Here is a 23,790-nt window from a genome sequence, read left to right as displayed (position 1 = left end):
GTATTTCACCCGCTGTGTATATCCAGTGGGGAAAATAAATATTTGATACACTGCCGATTTTGCAAGTTTTCCCACCTACAAAGAATGGAGAGGTCTGTATTTTTTTTTTATCGTAGGTATACTTCAACTGTGAGAGACAGAAGAAGAATCCAGAAAATCACATTGTATGATTTTTACATAATTAATTAGCATTTTATTGATTGAAATAAGTATGTGATACAATAGAAAAACAGAACGTAATATTTGGTACAGAAACCTTTGTGTGCAATTACAGAGGTCAGAAGTTTCCTGTAGTTCTTGACCAAGTTTGCACACACCGCAGCAGGGACTTTGGCCCACTCCTCCATACAGATCTTCTCCAGATCTTTCAGGTTTCGGGGCTGTCGCTGGGCAACATTGGAGTTTCAGCTCCCTCTAAAGATTTTCTACTGGGTTCAGGTCTGGAGACTGGTTAGGCTACTCCAGGACCTTGAAATGCTTCTAATAGAGACACTCCTTAGTTTCCTTGGCTATGTGTTTCAGGTCATTGTCATGGTGGAAGACCCAGGCACGTCCCATCTTCAATACTCTTACTGAGGGATAGAAGTTGTTGGACAAAATCTCGCGATACATGACCCCATCCATCCTCCCTTCAATATGGTGCAGTCATCCTGTCCCCTTTGCAGAAAAGCACCCCCAAAGTATGACATTTTCCCCACCATGCTTCACGGTTGGGACAGTGTTCTTGGGGTTGTACTCATCCTCCTTCTTTCTCACGGCGAGTGGAGTTGATACCAAAAAGTTCTATTTTGGTCTCATCTGACCACAAGACCTTCTCCCATGCCAGATGATCATTGGCAAACTTGAAATGGGGCTGGACATGTGCTGTTGTTTGAGACTGTGGTCCCAGCTCTCTTCAGGTTATTGACCAGGTCTTCCTGTGTAGTGATGGGCTGATTCCTGACCTTTCTCAGAATCATGCTTACCCCACAAGGCGAGATCTTGCATGGAGCCTTACACCGAGGAGAATTGACAGTCATCTTGTGTTTCTTCCATTTTCTAATAATTGTGCCAACAGTTGTTGACTTCTCACCAAGCTCCTTGTCTACTGCCTTGTAGCCCATGCCAGCCTTGTGCAGGTCTACAATTTTGTCCCTGGTGTCCTTAGACAGCTCTTTGATCTTGGCCATGGTGGAGAGGTTGGAGTGTGATTGATTGAGCATGTGGACAGGTGTCTTTTATACAGGTTTATATGGTGCAATTAATAAAAGGTAATGAGTGCAGAGTAGGAGGGCTTCTTAAAGAAACACTAACAGGTCTGTAAGAGCCAGAATTCTTGCTGGTTGGTAGGAAATCAAATACTAATTCCATGCAATAAAATGCAATTTAATGATTTGAAAATCAAACAATGTGGTTTTCTGGTTTTTATTTTTAGATTCTGTATCTCACAGTTGAAGTGGATATACGACAAAAATTACAGACCTCTCCATTCTATGTAGGTGGGAAAACTTGCAAAATCGTCAGTGTATCAAATACTATTTTTACCACCATGTATATGTATGTGTGTGTATATACACTACCCACAAAAAGTTAGGAATATTTGGCTTTTGGGTGAAATTTCAGGATGAACCTAAAATGCCCTCTAACCTTTTCAGGTGAACTTAATGTGACCTTCTCTAAACTTTTGAATGCAAATGTCCAACTGTTCAATGTTTCAGTACTTTTTGCACAACTTGCTGTTCTCTAACAAGGAGCTTAATGGCAAAATTCACATCAGGTGTTTGATCCATGTATCGCCCAATAAAATTTGGGGTTCAATTAGAATTGGTATTAAACAGCCCCTACTACTTGAATAACAACATTAATCCTGTCATTGTCCCTGTGCATTCACAACACAGGCCTAATTTCATCTTCATGGATCACAAGGCTCCAGCTCATTGAGGTTGCATCATTAGGGAATGGCTGCTGGAGACAGGGGAACCTCAAATGGAGTGGCCTGCATTTTCTCCAGACCTGAATCCCATAGAAAACCTATGGGATCAGCTGAGTCGCTGTGTAGAGGCTCGTAACTCTGTACCCCAGAACCTCAATGACCTGAGAACCGCCCTTTCCAGGGCTGTGGTGTCAGTAAGCCAAACTTCCGACTCCCGACTCTGACTCCACAGCCCTGGTCACTACTGAGCGTGTACATAAAGTGCAGCACAGATTCATCTGAACTAAAAGCCGAGATCCTTAGATCAGGAACAGAACAGACATTTATAGGACATTTCAGAACTTTCACAAATTCTTATGGAAACATTTACAGCACATCCTGTATTGTACTGCTGTACCCAATTTATTATGTATTTTAGGAGTCGGAGTGGGTCCATTTTATACCGACTCCACCAAAATAGACACCGACTCAGACTCCACAGCCCTGCACCCTCCAAGAAGAGTGGGATGCCATGCCTCAGCAGACAATAACGCCACTTGTGAACAGCAGGAGAATTCATTGTCGAGCTGTAATTGATGCTGCTCAAGGCCAGATGACAAGTTATTGAGACATTGACATTTTTTGTTGGGGTATACCCACCACTGTTGTTGGCATTTGTTTCAATAAATGGTTTGAGATGAGGAAATCACCGTTACATGCTTCTACTTAAACGCCCCCCTACTTGCATTATAATATATTACTGTAGAAGGAACTTTTTACATTTTCCATACATTTCACCAGAAAGCCACATATCCCTAACTTTTTGTGGTCAGTGTAGATATACAGGTGCTTCTCACAAAATTAGAATATCATCAAAAAGTTAATTTTTTTCAGTTCTTCAATACAAAAAGTGAAACACATATATTATATAGAGTCATTACAAACACAGTGATCTATTTCAAGTGTTTATTTCTGTTAATGTTGATGATTATGGCTTACAGCCAATGAAAACACAAAAGTCATTATCTCAGTAAATTAGAATATTTTATAACAGCTTAAAAAATGATTTTAAAATCTGAAATGTTGGGCTACTGAAATGTATGTTCAGTAAATGCACTCAATACTTGTTCGGGCTCCTTTTGCATCAATTACTGCATCAATGCGGCAATGTGGCATGGAGGCGATCAGACTGTGGCACTGCTGAGGTGTTATGGAAGCCCAGGTTGCTTTGATAGCAGCCTTCAGCTCCTCTGCATTGTTAGGTCTGGTGTCTCTCATCTTCCTCTTGACAATACCCCATAGATTCTCTATGAGGTTAAGGTCAGGCGAGTTTGCTGACCAATCAAGCACAGTGATACTGTTGTTTTTAAACCAGGTATTGGTACTTTTGGCAGTGTGGACAGGTGCCAAGTCCTGCTGGAGAATGACATTTCCATCTCCAAAAAGCTTGTGGGCAGAGGGAAGCATGAAGTGCTCTAAAATTTCCTGGTAGACGGCTGCGCTGACTTTGGCCTTGATAAAACACAGTGGACCTACACCAGCAGATGACAAGGCCCCCCCAAACCATCACTGATTGTGGAAACTTCACACTAGACCTCAAGCAGCTTGGATTATGTGCCTCTGCACTCTTCCTCCAGACTCTGGGACCTTGATTCCCAAATTAAAATTGGAACTTTGGGACCTTGTGGAGTGTGTCAATGACTGCCTTCTGGACATCTGTCAAGTCAGCAGTCTTCCCCATGACTGTGGAGCCTACTGAAACAGATTAAGGGGCCTTTTTAAACACGTAGGAAGCCTTTGCAGGTGTTTTTTTCTTAATTATTCTAATTTACTGAGACAATGACTGTTGTGTTTTCATTGGCTGTAAGTCACAATCATCAACATTAGCAGAAACAACCACATGAAATAGATCACTCTGTTTGTAATGACTCTATATAATATATGAGTTTCACTTTTTGTATTGAAGAACTCAAATTAATTAACTTTTGGATGATATTCTAATTTTATGAGACGCACATATATATATATATATATATATATATATATATATATATATATATATATATATACAGTACAGACCAAAAGTTTGGACACACCTTCTCATTTAAAGATTTTTCTGTATTTTCATGACTTTGAAAATTGTACATTCACACTGAAGGCATCAAAACTATGAATTAACACTATGAAAACCGTATTCAACTACCATCCACCAAATCTTACTTACCAGCTCCTCGATATTTTTCACTAGCTCCTCTTTATCAGATATAATCTGTTTTAGTTGTGGAAGATTTACAAACTGCTCCAGAAGAACATCCTCTTGCTCCATCATATCGGTGAGCTGTGACACGCTGAAGTAGAAAAAAAGAGAAACGTGCGTCCAAGACTTTCATGGAAATGTTACAACAGGGTACAGAGAAGCTAGTGTGCAGAATAAGCACGCACAGACTTATCTATAGGGGTGGCCCTGGGGAATACTAGGATGGATGTCATTTTATCATTAGAACTAATATAGAATTCAGAAATTTTTTTTTGACAAATAAAAATTAAACTTTTTTTTTTTTTTATTTTAGTTGTAAAAATACAAACCTCAAATCTGACAGCTCAGGAAACGTTTCAGGGAGATCAGGCATCTTATATGTAAAGCCGTTCACACCCACCTAAGAAATATATACAGGTACTGGTGAGAGACTACAGAAACAGAAATGTTCGGTGCCTAGGTTACCGGCCACTGCTGCTGTCTATCAGTGGTGGCCAGTCTCCTAGGCAAGGAAAGCAGTTTGCTATACAGCTTGCAAGTGCAGCTCTGAAGTTGGCCGGATCCCTGGATTCAGTACCTCTGTGCTCCTCCGACGCTGCAAAGTCAAAGCGGTCTCTGCCGACAGCAGAGGAAAGTGCATAGTTCAGACCAGCGGCGCGACCATGCCGCTGGTTGAAACTGTCCATCTTCAGGAGAGCACTGCCCCCAGCAAGGAGGTAGCCAGCAAGACAGAGGAGCAGTGTGCTCCTGATGAAACAAGATTAGACAAGCTCTTAAAGGGGTTTTCTGATCCGACATGACACTGACTGCAGACTTGTGAAGAGATGCAGATGTGTTATGTGCAGCATGAGACGGGGCATTATCATGCATGAAATGATCTCGATGGTCCAGATGGATGGAGTGGAGGATGGCTGGTTGATGGACACCCCATGCAAACACGGCTACGGCGCTAACAAGGAGGAGGTGGAGTAATGTTTTGGGCTGGAATCATGGGGAGAGGGATTGTCGGCCCTTTTAGGATCCCTGAAGGGGTAAAGATGAACTCCATAATGTATGTTGAGTTTCTCAAACAGCACTTCCTTCCATGGTTCAAGAAGAAGAACCGTGCATTCCGCAGCAAGATCATTTTCATGCATGATAATGCCCCGTCTCATGCTGCACATAACACATCTGCATCTCTGGCTGCTATGGGCATAAAAGGGGACAAACTTATGGTGTGGCCCCCATGCTCCCCTGACCTCAACCCCATTGAGAACCTCTGGAGCTTCATCAAAAGGAGTGTCTATGATGGCGGGAGGCAGCTCACATCTAAGCAACAGCTCTGGGAGGGTATTCTGTCCTCATGCAAAACAATTGAAGCAGAAACCATCCAAAACCTGACAAATTCAATGGACGAGAGAGTTCAGAAGCTCCTTTCGAACAAGCGGTCCTATGTTCAAATGTAACATCACCTAGAATAAAGTTTTGAGTTGAAAACTGTTTGATTTCAGTGTGTAATAACCTGCTAATGCTTATAATTTCAAAAATGACCATTTTTTTGTTCTTTATTAAAGCGAAAAGGTTGAAAACTCTGCTGTGCATAATAATTTGGAACATGCAATTTGAGTGCAGTTTGAGTTTTTTATTTTTTTTTAAATATACTGTTATCATAGGCAGTTTGTACAAAAACCTTTCAATTGTACTCTAATAGTTATTTGACTGGAAAATTACAATGACTGCAATTCATATAGGTAATTTGGGAAAATCTGAGAATATATTATTTGCATAATAATTTGGAACACAGTGTATACAGACCACAAAGTATGGCAGTATCAGCGATCAAGCAGACAAGGGCTGGAGAGAGCAGGAGAGACGCTAGAAAGACGCTCGAGAGAGAGAGAGAGAGCAGGAGAGACGCTCGAGAGAGAGAGAGCAGGAGAGACGCTCGAGAGAGAGAGCAGGAGAGACGCTCGAGAGAGAGAGAGAGCAGGAGAGACGCTCGAGAGAGAGAGAGAGCAAGAGAGACGCGAGAGAGAGAGCAGGAGAGACGCGAGAGAGAGAGAGCAGGAGAGACGCTCGAGAGAGAGCAGGAGAGACGCTCGAGAGAGAGAGCAGGAGAGACGCTCGAGAGAGAGAGAGCAGGAGAGACGCTCGAGAGAGAGAGCAGTAGAGACGCTCGAGAGAGAGAGAGCAGGAGAGACTCTTGAGAGAGAGAGAGCAGGAGAGACGCTCGAGAGAGAGAGCAGGAGAGACGCTCGAGAGAGAGAGAGCAGGAGAGACGCTCGAGAGAGAGAGAGCAGGAGAGAGGCTCGAGAGAGAGAGCAGGAGAGAGGCTCGAGAGAGAGCAGGAGAGACGCTCGAGAGAGAGAGAGAGCAGGAGAGACGCTCGAGAGAGAGAGAGCAAGAGAGACGCTCGAGAGAGAGAGCAGGAGAGACGCTCGAGAGAGAGAGCAGGAGAGACGCTCGAGAGAGAGAGCGGGAGAGACGCTCGAGAGAGAGCAGGAGAGACGCTAGAGAGAGAGAGAGCAGGAGAGATGCTCGAGAGAGAGAGAGAGAGCAGGAGAGACGCTCGAGAGAGAGAGAGCAGGAGAGATGCTTGAGAGAGAGAGAGCAGGAGAGACGCTCGAGAGAGAGAGCAGGAGACATGCTCGAGAGAGAGAGAGCAGGAGAGACGCTCGAGAGAGAGAGAGAGCAGGAGAGACGCTCAAGATCAGGAGAGACGCTCGAGAGAGAGAGAGCAGGAGAGACGCTCGAGAGAGAGAGCAGGAGAGACGCTCGAGAGAGAGAGAGCAGGAGAGACGCTCGAGAGAGAGAGCAGGAGACATGCTCGAGAGAGAGAGAGCAGGAGAGACGCTCGAGAGAGAGAGAGCAGGAGAGACGCTCGAGAGAGAGAGCAGGAGAGACGCTCGAGAGAGAGAGAGCAGGAGAGACGCTCGAGAGAGAGAGAGCAGGAGAGACGCTCGAGAGAGAGAGCAGGTGAGACGCTCGAGAGAGACAGCGGGAGAGACGCTCGATTGAGAGAGAGCAGGAGAGACGCTAGAGAGAGAGAGAGCAGGAGAGATGCTCGAGAGAGAGAGAGCAGGAGAGACGCTCGAGAGAGAGAGCAGGAGAGACGCTCGAGAGAGAGAGAGCAGGAGAGAGGCTCGAGAGAGAGAGAGCAGGAGAGACGCTCGAGAGAGAGCAGGAGAGACGCTCGAGAGAGAGAGAGCAGGAGAGACGCTCGAGAGAGAGAGCAGGAGAGACACTCGAGAGAGAGAGCAGGAGAGACGCTCGAGAGAGAGAGCAGGAGAGACACTAGAGAGAGAGAGAAGCTCGAGATAGAGAGCAGGAGAGAAGCTCGAGAGAGAGAGCAGGAGAGAAGCTCGAGAGAGAGAGCAGGAGAGACGCTCGAGAGAGAGAGCAGGAGAGACGCTCGAGAGAGAGAGCAGGAGAGACGCTCGAGAGAGAGAGACGCTAGAGAGAGAGAGACGCTCGAGAGAGAGAGCAGGAGAGATGCTCGAAAGAGAGCAGGAGAGACGCTAGAGAGAGAGAGCAGGAGAGACGCTCGAGAGAGAGCAGGAGAGACGCTTGAGAGAGAGAGCAGGAGAGACGCTCGAGAGAGAGAGCAGGAGAGACGCTCGAGAGAGAGAGCAGGAGAGACGCTCGAGAGAGAGAGAACAGGAGAGACGCTCGAGAGAGAGAGCAGGAGAGACTCTCTCGAGAGAGAGAGCAGGAGAGACGCTCGAGGGAAAGAGCAGGAGAGAAGCTAGAGAGAGAGAGCAGGAGAGACGCTCGAGAGAGAGAGCAGGAGAGACGCTCGAGAGAGAGAGCAGGAGAGATACTCGAGAGAGAGAGCAGGAGAGACGCTCGAGAGAGAGAGCAGGAGAGACGCTCGATAGAAAGCTGGAGCAACTGTCAATCACTTCATCACTATATGACTCAGTAATGATACCTATAGCATATTACTCAGGGTGACAACATGGCAGGTCACAGAGTTACTTTCATGATCTAGATTTGCTAAATTGGAGACATATCATGATACAGAGCCCATGTCCATGACTTATGTCAGCTCCAAAATGAAATATGTATTGAAAAAAATTTAAAAAAATAATATATATACACACACATATACATACACTGCTCAAAAAAATAAAGGGAACACTCAAATAACACATCCTAGATCTGAATGAATGAAATATTCTCATTGAATACTTTGTTCTGTACAAAGCTGAATGTGCTGAGAACAAAATCACATAAAAATCATCAATGGAAATCAAATTTATTAACTAATGGAGGCCTGGATTTGGAGCCACCCCCAAAATTAAAGTGGTAAAACACACTACAGGCTGATCCAACTTTGATGTAATGTCCTTAAAACAAGTCAAAATGAGGCTCAGCATTGTGTGTGGCCTCCACGTGCCTGTATGACCTCCCTACAACGCCTGGGCATGCTCCTGATGAGGTTCCGGATGGTCTCCTGTGCGATCTCCTCCCAGACCTGGACTAAAGCATCCGCCAACTTCTGGACAGTCTGTGGTGCAACGTGACGTTGGTGGATGGAGCGAGACATGATGTCCCAGATGTGCTCAATCGGATTCAGGTCTGGGGAACGGGCGGGACAGTCCATAGCTTCAATGCCTTCATCTTGCAGGAACTGCTGACACACTCCAGCCACATGAGGTCTGGCATTGTCCTGCATTAGGAGGAAGCCAGGGCCAACCGCACCAGCATATGGTCTCACAAGGGGTCTGAGGATCTCATCTCGGTATCTAATGGCAGTCAGGCTACTTCTGGCGAGCACATGGAGGGCTGTGCAGCCCTCCAAAGAAATGCCACTCCACACCATTACTGACCCATTGCCAAACCGGTCATGCTGAAGGATGTTGCAGGCAGCAGATCGCTCTCCGCGGCGTCTCCAGACTCTGTCATGTCTGTCACATGTGCTCAGTGTGAACCTGCTGTCATCTGTGAAGAGCACAGGGCGCCAGTGGCGACTTTGCCAATCCTGGTGTTCTGTGGCAAATGCCAAGCGTCCTGCACAATGTTGGGATGTGATCACAACCCCCATCTGTGGACGTCGGGCCTTTATACCACCCTCATGGAGTCGGTTTCTAACCGTTTGTGCAGACACATGAACATTTGTGGCCTGCTGGAGGACATTTTGCAGGGCTCTGTCAGTGCGCCTCCTGTTCCTCCTTGCACAAAGGCGGAGGTAGCGGTACTGCTGCTGGGTTGTTGCCCTCCTACGGCCCCCTCCTTGTCTCCTGGTGTACTGGCCTATCTCCTGGTAGCACCTCCAGCCTCTGGACACTACGCTGACAGACACAGCAAACCTTCTTGCCACTGCTCGCACTGATGTGCCATCCTGGATGAGCTGCACTACCTGAGCAACTTCTGTGGGTTGTAGAGTCCGTCTCATGCTACCACGAGTGTGAAAGCATAACCAACATTCAAAAGTGACCAAAACATCTGCCAGAAAGCATTGGTACTGAGATGTGGTCTGTGGTCCCCACCTGCAGAATCACTCCTTTGAGGGTGTCTTGATAATTGCAAATAATTTCCATCTATTGTCTATTCCATTTGCACAACAGCATGTGAAACTGATTGTCAATCAGTGTCGTTTCCTAAGTGGACAGTTTGACCCACTTGGAGTTATATTCTGTTGTTTAAGTGTTCCCTTTATTTTTTTGAGCAGTGTATATATACAGTACAGACCAAAAGGTGGACACACCTTCTCATTTAAAGATTTATCTGTATTTTCATGACTAAGAAAATTGTACATTCACACTGAAGGCATCAAAACTATGAATTAACACATGTGGAATTATATACTTAACAAAAAAGTGTGAAACAACTGAAAATATGTCTTATATTCTAGGTTCTTCAAAGTAGCCACCTTTTGCTTTGATGACTGCTTTGCACACTCTTGGCATTCTCTTGATGAGCTTCAAGAGGTAGTCACCGGAAATGGTTTTCACTTCACAGGTGTGCCCAGTCAGGTTTAATACGTGGGATTTCTTGCCTTATAAATGGGGTTGGGACCATCAGTTGTGTTGTGCAGAAGTCTGGTGGATACACAGCTGATAGTCCTACTGAATAGACTGTTAGAATTTGTATTATGGCAAGAAAAAAGCAGCTAAGTAAAGAAAAACGAGTGGCCATCATTACTTTAAGAAATGAAGGTCAGTCAGTCCGAAAAATTTTGAAAACTTTGAAAGTGTCCCCAAGTGCAGTTGCTAAAACCATCAAGCGCTACAAAGAAACTGGCTCACATGAGGACTGCCCCAGGAAAGGAAGACCAAGAGTCACCTCTGCTTCTGAGGATAAGTTTATCCGAGTCAACAGCCTCAGAAATCGCCGGTTAACAGCAGCTCAGATTAGAGACCAGGTCAATGCCACACAGAGTTCTAGGAGCAGAAACATCTCTTCAACAACTGTTAAGAGGAGACTTTGTGCAGCAGGCCTTCATGGTAAAATAGCTGCTAGGAAACCACTGCTAAGGACAGGCAACAAGCAGAAGAGACTTGTTTGGGCTAAAGAACACAAGGAATGGACATTAGACCAGTGGAAATCTGTGCTTTGGTCTGATGAGTCCAAATTTGAGATCTTTGGTTCCAACCACCGTGTCTTTGTGCGACGCAGAAAAGTTGAACGGATGAACTTTACATGCCTGGTTCCCACCGTGAAGCATGGAGGAGGAGGTGTGATGTTGTGGGGGTGCTTGCTGGTGACACTGTTGGAGATTTATTCAAAATTGAAGGCATACTGAACCAGCATGGCTACCACAGCATCTTGCAGCGGCATGCTATTCCATCCGGTTTGCGTTTAGTTGGACCATCATTTATTTTTCAAAAGGACAATGACCCTAAACACACCTCCAGGCTGTGTAAGGGCTATTTGACCAAGAAGGCGAGTGATGGGGTGCTACGCCAGATGACCTGGCCTCCACAGTCACCAAACCTGAACCCAATCGAGATGGTTTGGGGTGAGCTGGACCGCCGAGTGAAGGTAAAAGGGCCAACAAGTGCTAAGCATCTCCGGGAACTCCTTCAAGATTGTTGGAAGACCATTTCCGGTGACTACCACTTGAAGCGCATCAAGAGAATGCCAAGAGTGTGCAAAGCAGTCATCAAAGCAAAAGGTGGCTACTTTGAAGAACCTAGAATATAAGACATATTTTCAGTTGTTTCACACTTTTTTGTTAAGTATATAATTCCACATGTGTTAATTCATAGTTTTGATGCCTTCAGTGTGAATGTACAATTTTCATAGTCATGAAAATACATAAAAAGTCTTTAAATGAGAAGGTGTGTCCAAACTTTTGGTCTGTACTGTACATACACACACACACACACACACACACACATATATATATATACATACACGCACGCAGTAGGGAAAATAAGTATTTGATACACTGCCAATTTTGCAAGTTTTCCCACCTACAAAGAATGGAGAGGTCTGTCATTTTTATCATACGTACACTTCAACTGTGAGAGACAGAATCTAAAAATAAAATCCAAAAAAAATCACATTGTATTATTTTTAAATAATTAAATCGCATTTCATTGCATGAAATAAGTATTTGATCACCTACCAACCAGCAAGAAATCTTGCTCTCACAGACCTGTTAGATTTTCTTTCAGAAGCCCTCCTACTCTGCGCTCCTCACCTGTATTTATTGTACCTGTTTGAACTCGTTACCTGTATAAAAGACACCAGTCCACACACTCAATCAATCACACTCCAACCTATCCACCATGGTTAAGACCAAAGAGCTATCTAAGGACACCAGGGACAAAATTGTAGACCTGCTCCAGGCTGGGATTGGCTACAGGACAATATGCAAGCAGCTTGGTGAGAAGGCAACAACTGTTGGTGTGGCACCCAGGGGATGGGAACTACTCGGCGCCCGGGCCTTAATGCCTGGCCTTGGGGGATGTCGCGGTGGTCGGCTCCCGGGCCCGTACCCTGGGGTCTCTCTTAAAAAAAAAAGGGGTTAAATGGAAAATGAAAGTTCCTGACGCCACCTGTGGTGTCTGGTGAGGACCACCAGCGCTGCGTCAGTCCACTGAGGCCGGTGTTACGGCAGCTATGATGGGGTAGCTCCCCACAGGTGGAGCTAGGCCTCAGGGCAGCGGTGTTCGGTAAGGTGCACTATATGGCAGTGACCCAGTCGGGTCCAAGGAAAAAATGGGAGACACACTCACGTTTGGCTTCAGTACCTTTTTACTGGTGGAGTTGCGGTACCGCCCGGAGCACTGTAGGGTGAGGGGTGCACTGCAGGTCTCTCCCCAGTGAGCAGGTATAGGGCCTCCTGTATCCTTGCCACTTGTGTAGTTTATGGCCTGTCTGAAACTAGGCCTAACTTAGTCCTTGTGTTGCGCCGGCTGACCTGGTGTTAGGGCCTTTTGCTGAAGAGCACGCTCCTGGTATGGCGGAGCCTCCGTGCCTCCTGGTCCTGTTACGTGTCAGCTCCTGGGCTATCCTGAGACCTGAAGTCTTACAGGAAAGATCCGGTTGTTTTCCACAGAGGGTATACTGCTCTGCAGGCTCGGAGCCGGTGTCCGGTATATTTCTGGGGTGAGCTTATGAAGATCCTCGGTCCCCAATGCTACTGTTCCACTAGCCTTCGGCCTACTCTGTGCCCTCACTAGGCTATACACACTGGCAGTAAGCTGGCTGCCTCTTCTGCCGCTCTTTAGAGCGTCGGCAACGCTCCTAGCTGTCTCTCTCTGAGCTGCTTGCAGCAGACTCCAAACAACTCCTCTCAGCAGAAACCTGCTGAGTCACTATCCTTCTGTGTCTCAGCAGAGACTCCTGACTGGACTCATTCCTTAGACAACTGACTGAACTTCCCCTCTTCCTGCCTCCACCCTCCTTTATATATTCACTAAAGGGCTCCCTCTGGTGGTTCTGAGGTAGGGTGGAGGTGTGTGAATGCTCTGAGGGCCTCTTGTGGAGAAAACCTGAAATGCACCCCCCTTTGGTCTGTGACTCCATGCACAGCAGGGCGTCACATTCCCCCCTAGTTAAAGTCAGCACTCCCGGGCTGAAGCCCTTTTTGTAAACAATAGAAATAACAAGCTTCCCTTTATGGGAGGTTAGAACACTTGAACGTTGCATAACAAAACATGAATAAAAATATATATATACATTGCAAAAGCAGTAGGCAGTGAGCAACCAGAAAGTCCAAGTCTATTCCGGAGAGGTTGCTCAAAGGGGCACTCCAGGGAGCGCAAATATTTACAAAGAAAATCTTTGGGCTGCACAAAGTCCTCAGCCTCAGATTTCATATATAAGGAATAAACAGGTTAGGGTTAAAGTGTCCATATCACTTGAATTGTCCATTCAAAGGGAAGAAATATAAGTTACACACATTAATACAATACGTAGTATAATACATAATACCTCAGGGGTAACTATCTACATTCTCAGAAAATGTACTATTTTATTCAATGTACCTAGCAGGGGGTTTACCTCTCGTGCTGCGTACTGATCTGCGTAATGCAGTGGTCTGTGGGGTATCAATGTCTGTATCATCAGTTACCCTGTCTGCCCTTCGTGTGGGTAAGTTGTAAAATTGCCTTAACCTCTCTATGAGACTGGCAAGTGTACCATTGGCTGGGCCTTCTTGCTCTGCTCCAGCCGGAGATCCTTCTTGAGCTGGCTCTTCAGCAGCACTTACAGGTCCAACTTGCTGTAGAGAGTTTTCTGGTTGCTGGAAGAAGTGGAGTACTGGGACGATCACCGCTCCTCCTATTTGAGGCCAATCTGCTGGGAAGTCACCTAAGTCAGTATGGATTACTGCTTCTTCAGGTTCCTCCTGGATGATGAGGGGCACTTCTTCTTGGGGTTTTAGCAGATCCGGACACAACTTTAGATGGTCCCGAGATACTGTTGCAGTGGTTCTCCCCCCATCTTTGCTGATTAAACACGTCTTCCTGTTGTCAAACCTTGAATTCAACACAGTGTAGGGTTCTCTCTCCCACTGGTCATCAAGCTTGTGGTTCCTCCGCTTCCTTTTCAATACCACTTCTCCTGGTGTGAAGGGTTCTGCTGGTGCACTTCTGTTGTATTGCGCCTCTTGTTTATCCCTCACCCGAGTGAGACTGTCTTCGACACAGGCTTGTACTCTTCTGTACTGCTCCTGTCTGGCTGTGTCCCAGTCCTCAGTGGTCGCATCAGCTTCAGGTTCTACCACACCAAGCTCCAGGTCCATGGGCAACTTCCCAGGTCTTGCCCGCATTAGATATGCCGGAGTGCAATTGGTGGAGCTTACTGGTATGTGATTATACAGATCCACTAAGTCAGGTAGTAGGTCTGACCACTGGTTTCTCTCTTCTAGTGGTATGGTCTTCAGTAGATCGATGATGATGTTGTTCATCTTTTCACAGAGACCGTTAGTTTGGGGGTGGTACGGTGTAGTCCTGATCTTTTTACACCCGTACAGATGGCAGAACTCTTTGAATAATTCAGCCTCAAAGGCCGGGCCTTGGTCAGTCAGTACCTGCTCAGGGTATCCATGGGGTCTGCAGAAGTAAGCTTGAAACGTCTTGGCTGCTGTCTCTGCTGTCAGGTCTTTGACAGGGGCGACGACCAGGAACCTGGAGTAGTGATCCACAATGGTCAGGGCATAGGAGTATCCTGACCGACTAGGTGACAACTTGACAAGGTCCAGGGCCACGATCTCCAAAGGGCGAGTCGTCTTGATGGGTTGCAGAGGAGCCTTCTGGTTGCTGTAGTCTCTTCTTCTAAGGCCACAGGGTCCACAGTCTCTGCACCACCTCTCAATGGAGCTGCGCATCCCCACCCAGTAGAATCGGCACTTCAACAGGGTCTCTAGCTTTTTCCAGCCAAAGTGCCCCGCTTGATCGTGGTAGGCCTCCAACACCATCTGGATGTCCGTCTTGGGGACCACTATCTGCCACACCATCTTGTGGGTTTTGGGATTGACGTACCTCCGGCACAACTTCTCACAGTAGATAAACAGCCGGCTTCTCTCATTCCACAACTGCTTTGCTTGGAGAGACGCATCCTTCTCCAGGGAGGAACCTTCTTGGGTTATCAGTTCCTTGATATGGCTGACAACCGGGTCGCTGTCCTGGGTCTCTTTCCAGCTGTGGTGAGGCAAGGGGTTTAACGTCTTACCGCGTTGCCTCCTGGAGGCTCGTAGCTCATGGGTCATCCCATTCCGGTGGAAGGCAGGTAGTTCAACCTCTTCCAGGTCATCCACTTCTTCTTCTATGTCTGACTGGTGAGGTATCCTGGACAGGGCATCGGCGTTGGCGTTCTTGCGGCCCGCCCGGTACTTTATGGTGAATTGGTAGTTTGACAGCCGAGCCATCCATCGTTGTTCCATGGCTCCCAGCTTGGCTGTTTCAAGATGAGCTAAGGGGTTATTGTCAGTGTAGGCAGTGAACTTGCTGGTGGCTAGGTAGTGCTTGAACCTTTCTGTAATGGCCCAGACTAAGGCCAGGAACTTCAACTTGAAGCTGCTATAGTTCTCTGGGTTCCTCTCAGTCGGGCGGAGCTTCCTGCTTGCATACGCGATGACTTTCTCCTGGCCATTCTGCTTCTGACTTAGGACAGCTCCCAATCCTTCATTGCTGGCATCGGTATACAGCAGGAACGGTTGGCTGTAGTCAGGGTAGGCTAGGATCTCATCACCTGTCAGGATCTCCTTCATTTCTTGAAATGATTCAGCCTGTTCTTTACCCCAGTGGAACGGGGGATTTCTGCCCTTGGGGGACTGTCCTACCAGGAGGTCTTGCAGAGGTGCTGCTCTCTTGGTGTAATCTTTTACAAACCTCCGGTAGTATCCTATCAGTCCCAGGAACTGACGCACCTCCTTGAGGTTCTTCGGCTCCGGCCATTTCTGGATGGCAGTGACCTTCTCCGGGTCTGGTGCTACCCCTTCTGGACTGACAATGTGTCCCAGGTACTGTACCTTCTTCTTGAGCAGGTGGCACTTGGAGGGCTTCAACTTCATCCCATACTGGGACAGTGACTCAAATACCTCCGCCAGGTGCTTCAAGTGGTCCTCATACGTCTTGGAGTACACAATCACGTCATTCAGGTATAATAACACAGTCTCGAAGTTGCGGTGTCCCAGGCAGCACTCCATCAATCTCTGGAACGTTCCGGGGGCATTGCAGAGTCCAAACGGCATACTGTTGAACTCGCACACTCCCATCGGGGTGGTGAAGGCCGTCTTCTCCCGATCCTCCTCAGCCACAGCTACTTGCCAGTACCCACTAGTGAGGTCAAGGGTGGAAAAGTAATTTGCAGACTTCAAGGCAGCCAGGGATTCCTCAATACGTGGTAAAGGGTATGCATCTTTATGTGTAATGCGATTTACTTGACGGTAATCTACGCACATTCTCATGCTTCCATCCTTCTTCCTGACTAGAACTAGGAGAGCTGCCCAGGGACTACAACTATCCCTTACTACCCCTGCCTTCTTCATGTCATGCAACATCTCCTTGGCTTTCTGATAGTGTGCTGGAGGTATAGGCCTGTACCGTCCCTTGATGGGGGGATGGTTGCCTGTGGGGATGTGATGTTGTACCCCCTTAATCCTCCCAAAGTCAAGCGGGTGTTTGCTGAATACCTGCTCGTATTCCTGAACCACCCGGTGTACTCCCTGTTTCTGGTGGGCAGGAGTGGTGTCTGTCCCAACGTGGAGCTGCTGACACCAATCCACCTCCTGTGTTGTAGGGTCATTATCCTCCACTTGGTCTGGGGAGGTTAAGGACTCCGTCGTGTGAATAGAGTTATTATTTACAGTGTAGAGTTTGGCAATAGTGGCATAACGTGGTAATTTAACCTCGTCTTCCCCATAGTTAAGAAGACGGACGGGCACCCTCCCATTGCGTACATCTACTACCCCCCTGGCGGTTAAGAGTGTAGGTCTGTGCTCTGAGCTAAGGGGTTCTACTACCGCCTGGTAGCTCTGTCCTTTAAGACCTATTGCTGCTCTACACCAGATAAGCATTTCACTAATTGGGGGAATTACAATGGGTATCGGGTCAGTTACCCGCACGTTACCAATCTCACCGCCGGTCAGCTGCGCTTGCTGCTGGTACGTCAGGGCTCGGATCTCCTTCTGGATCACTCTCCTCTGCCCTGGTCTGGCAACGTCAGCGAGGTGTTGGAGTAAAAACACAACCTCCTCCAAACAGTTACCAACAATGTTAGTGCCTAGTACCATATTCAGTCCATTTTCCTCATTGACAGTCTTCACTACAATGAGTCCCTGGTCCTTTAACTCCACTCTCCCCACATTTACTGCTACATTCTTAACCCCGAGTAGGTCAAGAGGGAGGCCATTAGAGGCATATACTGAAAAGTCTGGGTTTGGGGGTTGGAGACTGTCCATGGACCAGTATTTGCTATAGAGGATATCAGGTATGATTGTTACCTGGGATCCGGTGTCCAGCAGGGCAGGTATCGCAATGCCGTCAAGTATGATGGATAGGAAAGGTCTTCCTCCCACGAACCTGCGGTGCCAGTCTGAGGGGCCTGCTGAGTCTATTCCTGGGTGCTGGCCCTCGGACCCGGGGTTTGCTCGTTTAAAGGACACTGGTGCACTGTGTGACCTGCCTTCTGGCAGCGGTGGCAGACGAACTCTTGGTGAGGATGGCACTGGTTGTTGGTCCTTCCTGGGGGTGGCGTTGTCCTCCTCCGGGGTGGCGACGTCCTCATTCTCCTCCGGTTTATCCAGGGGACATCCTCAGGGCAGTCGGCTAGCAGGATCTTTCCTTCCGTCTCTGGCTCAGTCCGTAGTTGCAGGGCACTCATCACAGTGGCCAGGTTTTTGGTCAGCTGGCGCACTTCTGAGCACAGACAGTCCAGCTCAGTAGGGGGCGCTGCCTGCACTTTGGCTTCAGCAGCCAGCGGGGAAAAGGTGGGTGCTGCTGGAGTTGGAGTGGCCCCACCCTGGTAACGCTGGATAGACATATCTGCTGTCTCCAGGGGTTGCAGTCCCTTGATAGCCATGTCCTTAAGGGTGTCGAAGGTAGCATCTGGATGGTCCAAGGACCACCAACGCACAGTCCTGCTCTCCGCTTGGGACCTCAGCCTCCGGACAAATTGTTCTTTTAGCATTTTACTCTCATTGGTTATGCTAATTGGACTAACCTGTTTTAGAGCTCGCAGGGCCACCTGTAAACGGCAGGCATAGTCCCGAACGCTGTCCTCCGGCTTCTGAGAGCATTGGTAGAACCTCATCCGGAGGTCTGCTTCAGTACGGTCCTCAAAGGCAGTCTGTAACTTTTTGAAAATTGTGGACACTGATTCCTGGTCTGCGGCCGACCAAGTCTCTACTTCTCTCTCCGCAGCACCAGTCAATTGTCCCACAACTACTGCAGCTCTTTGTTTGCCGGTCATAGAATACATGTCCAGGATGCTGCATATTTTGCGCTTCAATCCGGACAGGGTGTCCGGCTTGCCGTTGTACTGGGGGAGCCACTTTGCTCCAGGCATGTACGGTAAAGTCAATGGTGCAATAGGGGCTACAGGCCCTGGTAATGGGGCGGCTGCTCCGTCTTGCGCGGCGGCGGCTGCGGGCGCATCATCGGGGCTGTAAGCCTGGTCAGCGACGTCGGGCTGTTGCTGCAACATCTTGGCGCCCCCCTAGTGAACCGTGGCCTACCTTGCTTCTGTAGGCCGCAGCTCCGCAGGCGGAGGTCTTCTGATAGGACCTTGCGTCGCTTACATTCCACGTCAGAGCGTTCGCTTGGGCTTCCTGCCAGGACCTGACGTTGCGTCAGTGCGTGGGGCGTGTCCTCGACTTCGCGCGCTTTCAGTGGTTACGCCCTCTAGTTTTCCCGCGGTTACGCCCTTCTTCTCGCATGGCGACCGGAAAGATGGCGGCCAATGGCGGGAAACTCCAGAACATGGCGGGAAAAGCTTCACCACTGTGAGTTTTTTACAGTTTCTTAAGGCGCACAGTACCCGGTGGCAACGGGCACAACTCCTTCTGTTGCCGCGGGCACGCAATCCTGTTCGTGACGCCAGTTAGAGAGATGTGGCACCCAGGGGATGGGGACTACTCGGCGCCCGGGCCTTAATACCTGGCCTTGGGGGATGTCGCGGTGGTCGGCTCCCGGGCCCGTACCCTGGGGTCTCTCTTAAAAAAAAAAAGGGGTTAAATGGAAAATGAAAGTTTCTGACGCCACCTGTGGTGTCTGGTGAGGACCACCAGCGCTGCGGCAGTCCACTGAGGCCGGTGTTACGGCAGCTATGATGCGGTAGCTCCCCACAGGTGGAGCTAGGCCTCAGGGCAGCGGTGTTCGGTAAGGTGCACTATATGGCAGTGATCCAGTCGGGTCCAAGGAAAAAATGGGAGACACACTCACGTTAGGCTTCCGTACCTTTTTACTGGTGGAGTTGCGGTACCGCCCGGAGCACTGTAGGGTGAGGGGTGCACTGCAGGTCTCTCCCCAGTGAGCAGGTATAGGGCCTCCTGTATCCTTGCCGCTTGTGTAGTTTATGGCCTGTCTGAAACTAGGCCTAACTTAGTCCTTGTGTTGCGCCGGCTGACCTGGTGTTAGGGCCTTTTGCTGAAGAGCACGCTCCTGGTATGGCGGAGCCTCCGTGCCTCCTGGTCCTGTTACGTGTCAGCTCCTGGGCTATCCTGAGACCTGAAGTCTTACATGAAAGATCCGGTTGTTTTCCACAGAGGGTATACTGCTCTGCAGGCTCGGAGCCGGTGTCCGGTATATTTCTGGGGTGAGCTTATGAAGATCCTCGGTCCCCAATGCTACTGTTCCACTAGCCTTCGGCCTACTCTGGGCCCTCACTAGGCTATACACACTGGCAGTAAGCTGGCTGCCTCTTCTGCCGCTCTTTAGAGCGTCGGCAACGCTCCTAGCTGTCTCTGAGCTGCTTGCAGCAGACTCCAAACAACTCCTCTCAGCAGAAACCTGCTGAGTCACTAACCTGTGTCTCAGCAGAGACTCCTGACTGGACTCACTCCTTAGACAACTGACTGAACTTCCCCTCTTCCTGCCTCCACCCTCCTTTATATATTCACTAAAGGGCTCCCTCTGGTGGTTCTGAGGTAGGGTGGAGGTGTGTGAATGCTCTGAGGGCCTCTTGTGGAGAAAACCTGAAATGCACCCTCCTTTGGTCTGTGACTCCATGCACAGCAGGGCGTCACATTGGCACAATTATTAGAAAACGGAAGAAACACAAGATGACTGTCAATCTTCCTCGGTCTGGGGCTCCATGCAAGATCTTGACCCGTGGGATAAGGATGATTCTGAGAAAGGTCAGGAATCAGCCCAGAACTACACAGGAGGACCTGGTCAATGACCTGAAGAGAGCCGAGACTACAGTCTTAAACATTACCATTAGTAACACACTATGCCGTCATGGATTAAACTTCTGCAGGGCACGCAAGGTCCCCTGCTCACGCCAGCACATGTCCAGGCCCGTTTGAAGTTCGCCAATGACCATCTGGGTGATCCAGAGGAGGCATGGGAGAGGGTCATGTGGTCAGATGAGACCAAAATAGGACTTTTTGGTATCAACTCCACTTGCCGTGTTTGGAGAAAGAAGAAGGATGAGTACAACCCCAAGAACACCGTCCCAACTGAGAAGCATGCTGGGGGAAACCTTATACTTTGGGGGTGCTTTTCTGCAAAGGGGACAGGACAACTGCACCCAGCAACAGTCCCGAAACTTGAAAGATCTGGAGAAGATCTGTATGGAGGAGTGGTCCAAAATTCCTACTGCAGTGTCTGCAAACTTGGTCAAGAACTACAGGAAACGTCTGACCTCTGTAATTGCAAACAAAGGTTTCCGTACCAAATATTAAGATCTGTTTTTCTATTGTATCAAATAATTAATTTGCATAATTGCATGAAATAAGTATGTAAAAATTATAAAATGTTATTTTCTGTTTTTTATTTTTAGATTCTGTCTCTCACAGGTGAAGTGTACCTACGATAAAAATTACAGCCCTCTCCATTCTTTGTAGGTGGGAAAACTTGCAAAATTGTCAGTGTATCCAATACTTATTTTCCCCACTGTATATACTTTGTTACTAAAAAAGAAAAAACCCACCGGTCTTCTATGTGAACATAACAAAGACTATAACTAAAAATCTTATATATTAAAAAAAAAAACTAAAACAAGGTTGACCACATTTTCTTATGGTATTTTTATCTGAAACTTCCTTGGAAAATTCACTGGAAATATCAGAAATGTCTGAAGTGGGGACCTCAATGTAAGACCCCCACCCATTAGATGTAAGGTGGCTCCCAAACCTCACGTGTCGATGCAGCACAGCCATCTGCAGCCACATTTTACGTAGAGCACACGCAGAACTGGGTCATTAACACATACATTAATCCTTTCATTTCATTCTTCTTTGCTGAAGATGTGTTTGACAAAGACCTCATCTACCAAAATAAAGAGGTGTATTCCCTATGAACTAGCAATACCGTGGCATCTCTTCTTCCCAGGTCCTCTGCGTTGTGCCAATCTTCTGGAAATGTGTGGATACATTGACAACTGGCCACTGCCAGGCCCCTGGTCGTAGTGATTATGCCTACTGTCCAAACTGATTAGACATGGACAAGGAGTAAGGTAACACCCCATTGTCAATTAGATGTAAGGCTATGTTCACACTAGGCGTTTTTTCACTACACATTACTTTCAATGGGTGAAATACACTGAAAGAAGTGACGTGCTCTATTCAGCAAAAAACAATGCAAATCACAAAATACTGATCATACAAAAACCAGGGTGTGAGCAGGAGATTTCTGAAATCTCATAGACTTTGCTTGTACTGTAAAACACAGCTGAAAATTTGCATTAAAAAAACGCTGAAAAAAACGCGATGTGTGAACATAGCCTTCAAAGGCACTGCACAGTGGTCTGAAACACAAATTCTGCACATTTGTGATTTTATAGGGTTTATAAGATTACTAAAACAGATGTGTCAGGAGACCACACAGATCCACTTTATAAAAAAAAAACACCTCAGTCATTGAAAGGTTAAATTACAACATTCCTAAGTCCAGCGCTCAAAATCTCCCAAGTCTCCTTACATTATGTAGTAAAGGACAGGTGACATTGGTGCCTTGCTTGTCCACCAGGTGATGTCTTATCGGTGGAAAGACTGTGATGAGAGGTTTGTCTTGAGGAAATTGTGGCGGAAGTAAACTGCAATAAAAACAAAGTATTAGAGCAAGACGCGGGATACATGACTGCAGCCTACAGAAACGTGACAGGTCCGGGGAAAATACCCAACACCCTCATCTCATCTCAATGGAAAATCCATTTAGGTGGCACGTAGCGTAAGGCATAAAGGGACGTCAGCACCTTGACATATGATCGTAATGGTGTTATAAGAGATCTGATGAGTCCATCATGACAAATCTAGTGTGGAAAACATATGCAAATCCGGCTGGAAGTGCACTGGGGCGTATCCCTGCACTTAGACAGCTCCTTTCAAGTGCACGGACACGCCCCTCTGCACTCCCACACCAATCTGCAGACACTCCATTTCCTTTTGACTGGCACATCGGAGCTCTGCAAAAAAAAAAAAGGATCATTTTTCTGGGGAGGGACAATCGACGATACTGTTCTACCACTACTTCCATATGTAAAAGGAAGCTGAGAGGACCCTATAAGCCTCCATATTGATTTAAAGTGATTTCTTATTAGTAGCAATTAAACAACTTGCATTAATACACATCATCTATAGTGACGTCATGAGCCGCCAAGCAACATCATTTAATGGCTCCAGTGCTACAAGACATGACTATGGATGACAAGTCATTGTAGGGTACCGATTACACGCGGTGGGGTCTATCAACAGCATGGGACAAAGATATTCTAGAAGTTCCTAATATGGTCTACTTTCTTTAAGGGGTTGCCCACTACCTTGATATTAATCACTTACCCATTGGATAGGTCATTAATATGGAATCAGTGGGGGCCATCTTCACAAGTGAATAGGAGCATGCGGCTCCCTCTCTGGGGGGCTGTCAGAACCCCATCGATTTGATATTGATACCCAATGCTGATGTTATCAATATCAAAGTAGAGGACAATCCCTTTAATTCCCATTAGGTTCACATTTAATAACCCCAACAAATGCAACGTAATCTCTCAACTAAGACAATAGCACCCCGTGTCACTTACATATTGATGCTGATGGTGAAGTTCTTAAAGGTGATTGGCAGTCTGTACTCCACATCCTTCTGAATTTCAGTAATACTGGAAAGATAAAAAAAAGAAAACATTAATGATGACAATTCTACAAACTGCTGTGTCCCAAAAGAAAACACAAGAGGTGGATATGTGTAAACCTAACCGATGCTCCAGTATTGTGGGTGCTGGAGCGTGCAGTCTCACAAGACATGATTTGTCTACCGTCTTGAATTGGAGGTGCCCCAGCCCCCAATAATGATCTAGGTCTGATTCGGCAGAACAGCATGAGGTCCGGCAAATCTGACCGCTTTATGGATACAACATGCTCCATATTACGACCACAAGAAAAAAGCCAAATAAAGAAGTGTGAGAACAGGACGGCGATGGGTGTACGGAGGATGGCAGAGAGATGACTGCAGAACGCAGCATAAAGCACTCAGACATTAATCATCCCTGACAAAACATAATACAAGTCCTGCTTCATGCTGGGTACGCTTCTCAGGTAACCCTATAC

At 47.3% G+C, this 23,790-nt stretch overlaps 1 pseudogene; it reads right to left on the bottom strand.

Moving 5' to 3' along the window:
* The window catches only part of LOC141191606 (vacuolar protein sorting-associated protein 37A-like), a 28,472-nt pseudogene extending 5,104 nt beyond the window's left edge, over positions 1–23,368 (bottom strand).
* Positions 23,369–23,790: the final 422 nt, after the last annotated feature.

This window comes from Phyllobates terribilis, unplaced genomic scaffold (genome assembly GCF_046119375.1).
Source record: "Phyllobates terribilis strain yellow unplaced genomic scaffold, ASM4611937v1 Scaffold_47__1_contigs__length_9908305, whole genome shotgun sequence".
Lineage (NCBI taxonomy): Eukaryota > Metazoa > Chordata > Amphibia > Anura > Dendrobatidae > Phyllobates > Phyllobates terribilis.
This window is presented reverse-complemented; position numbering and strand designations above follow the sequence as displayed.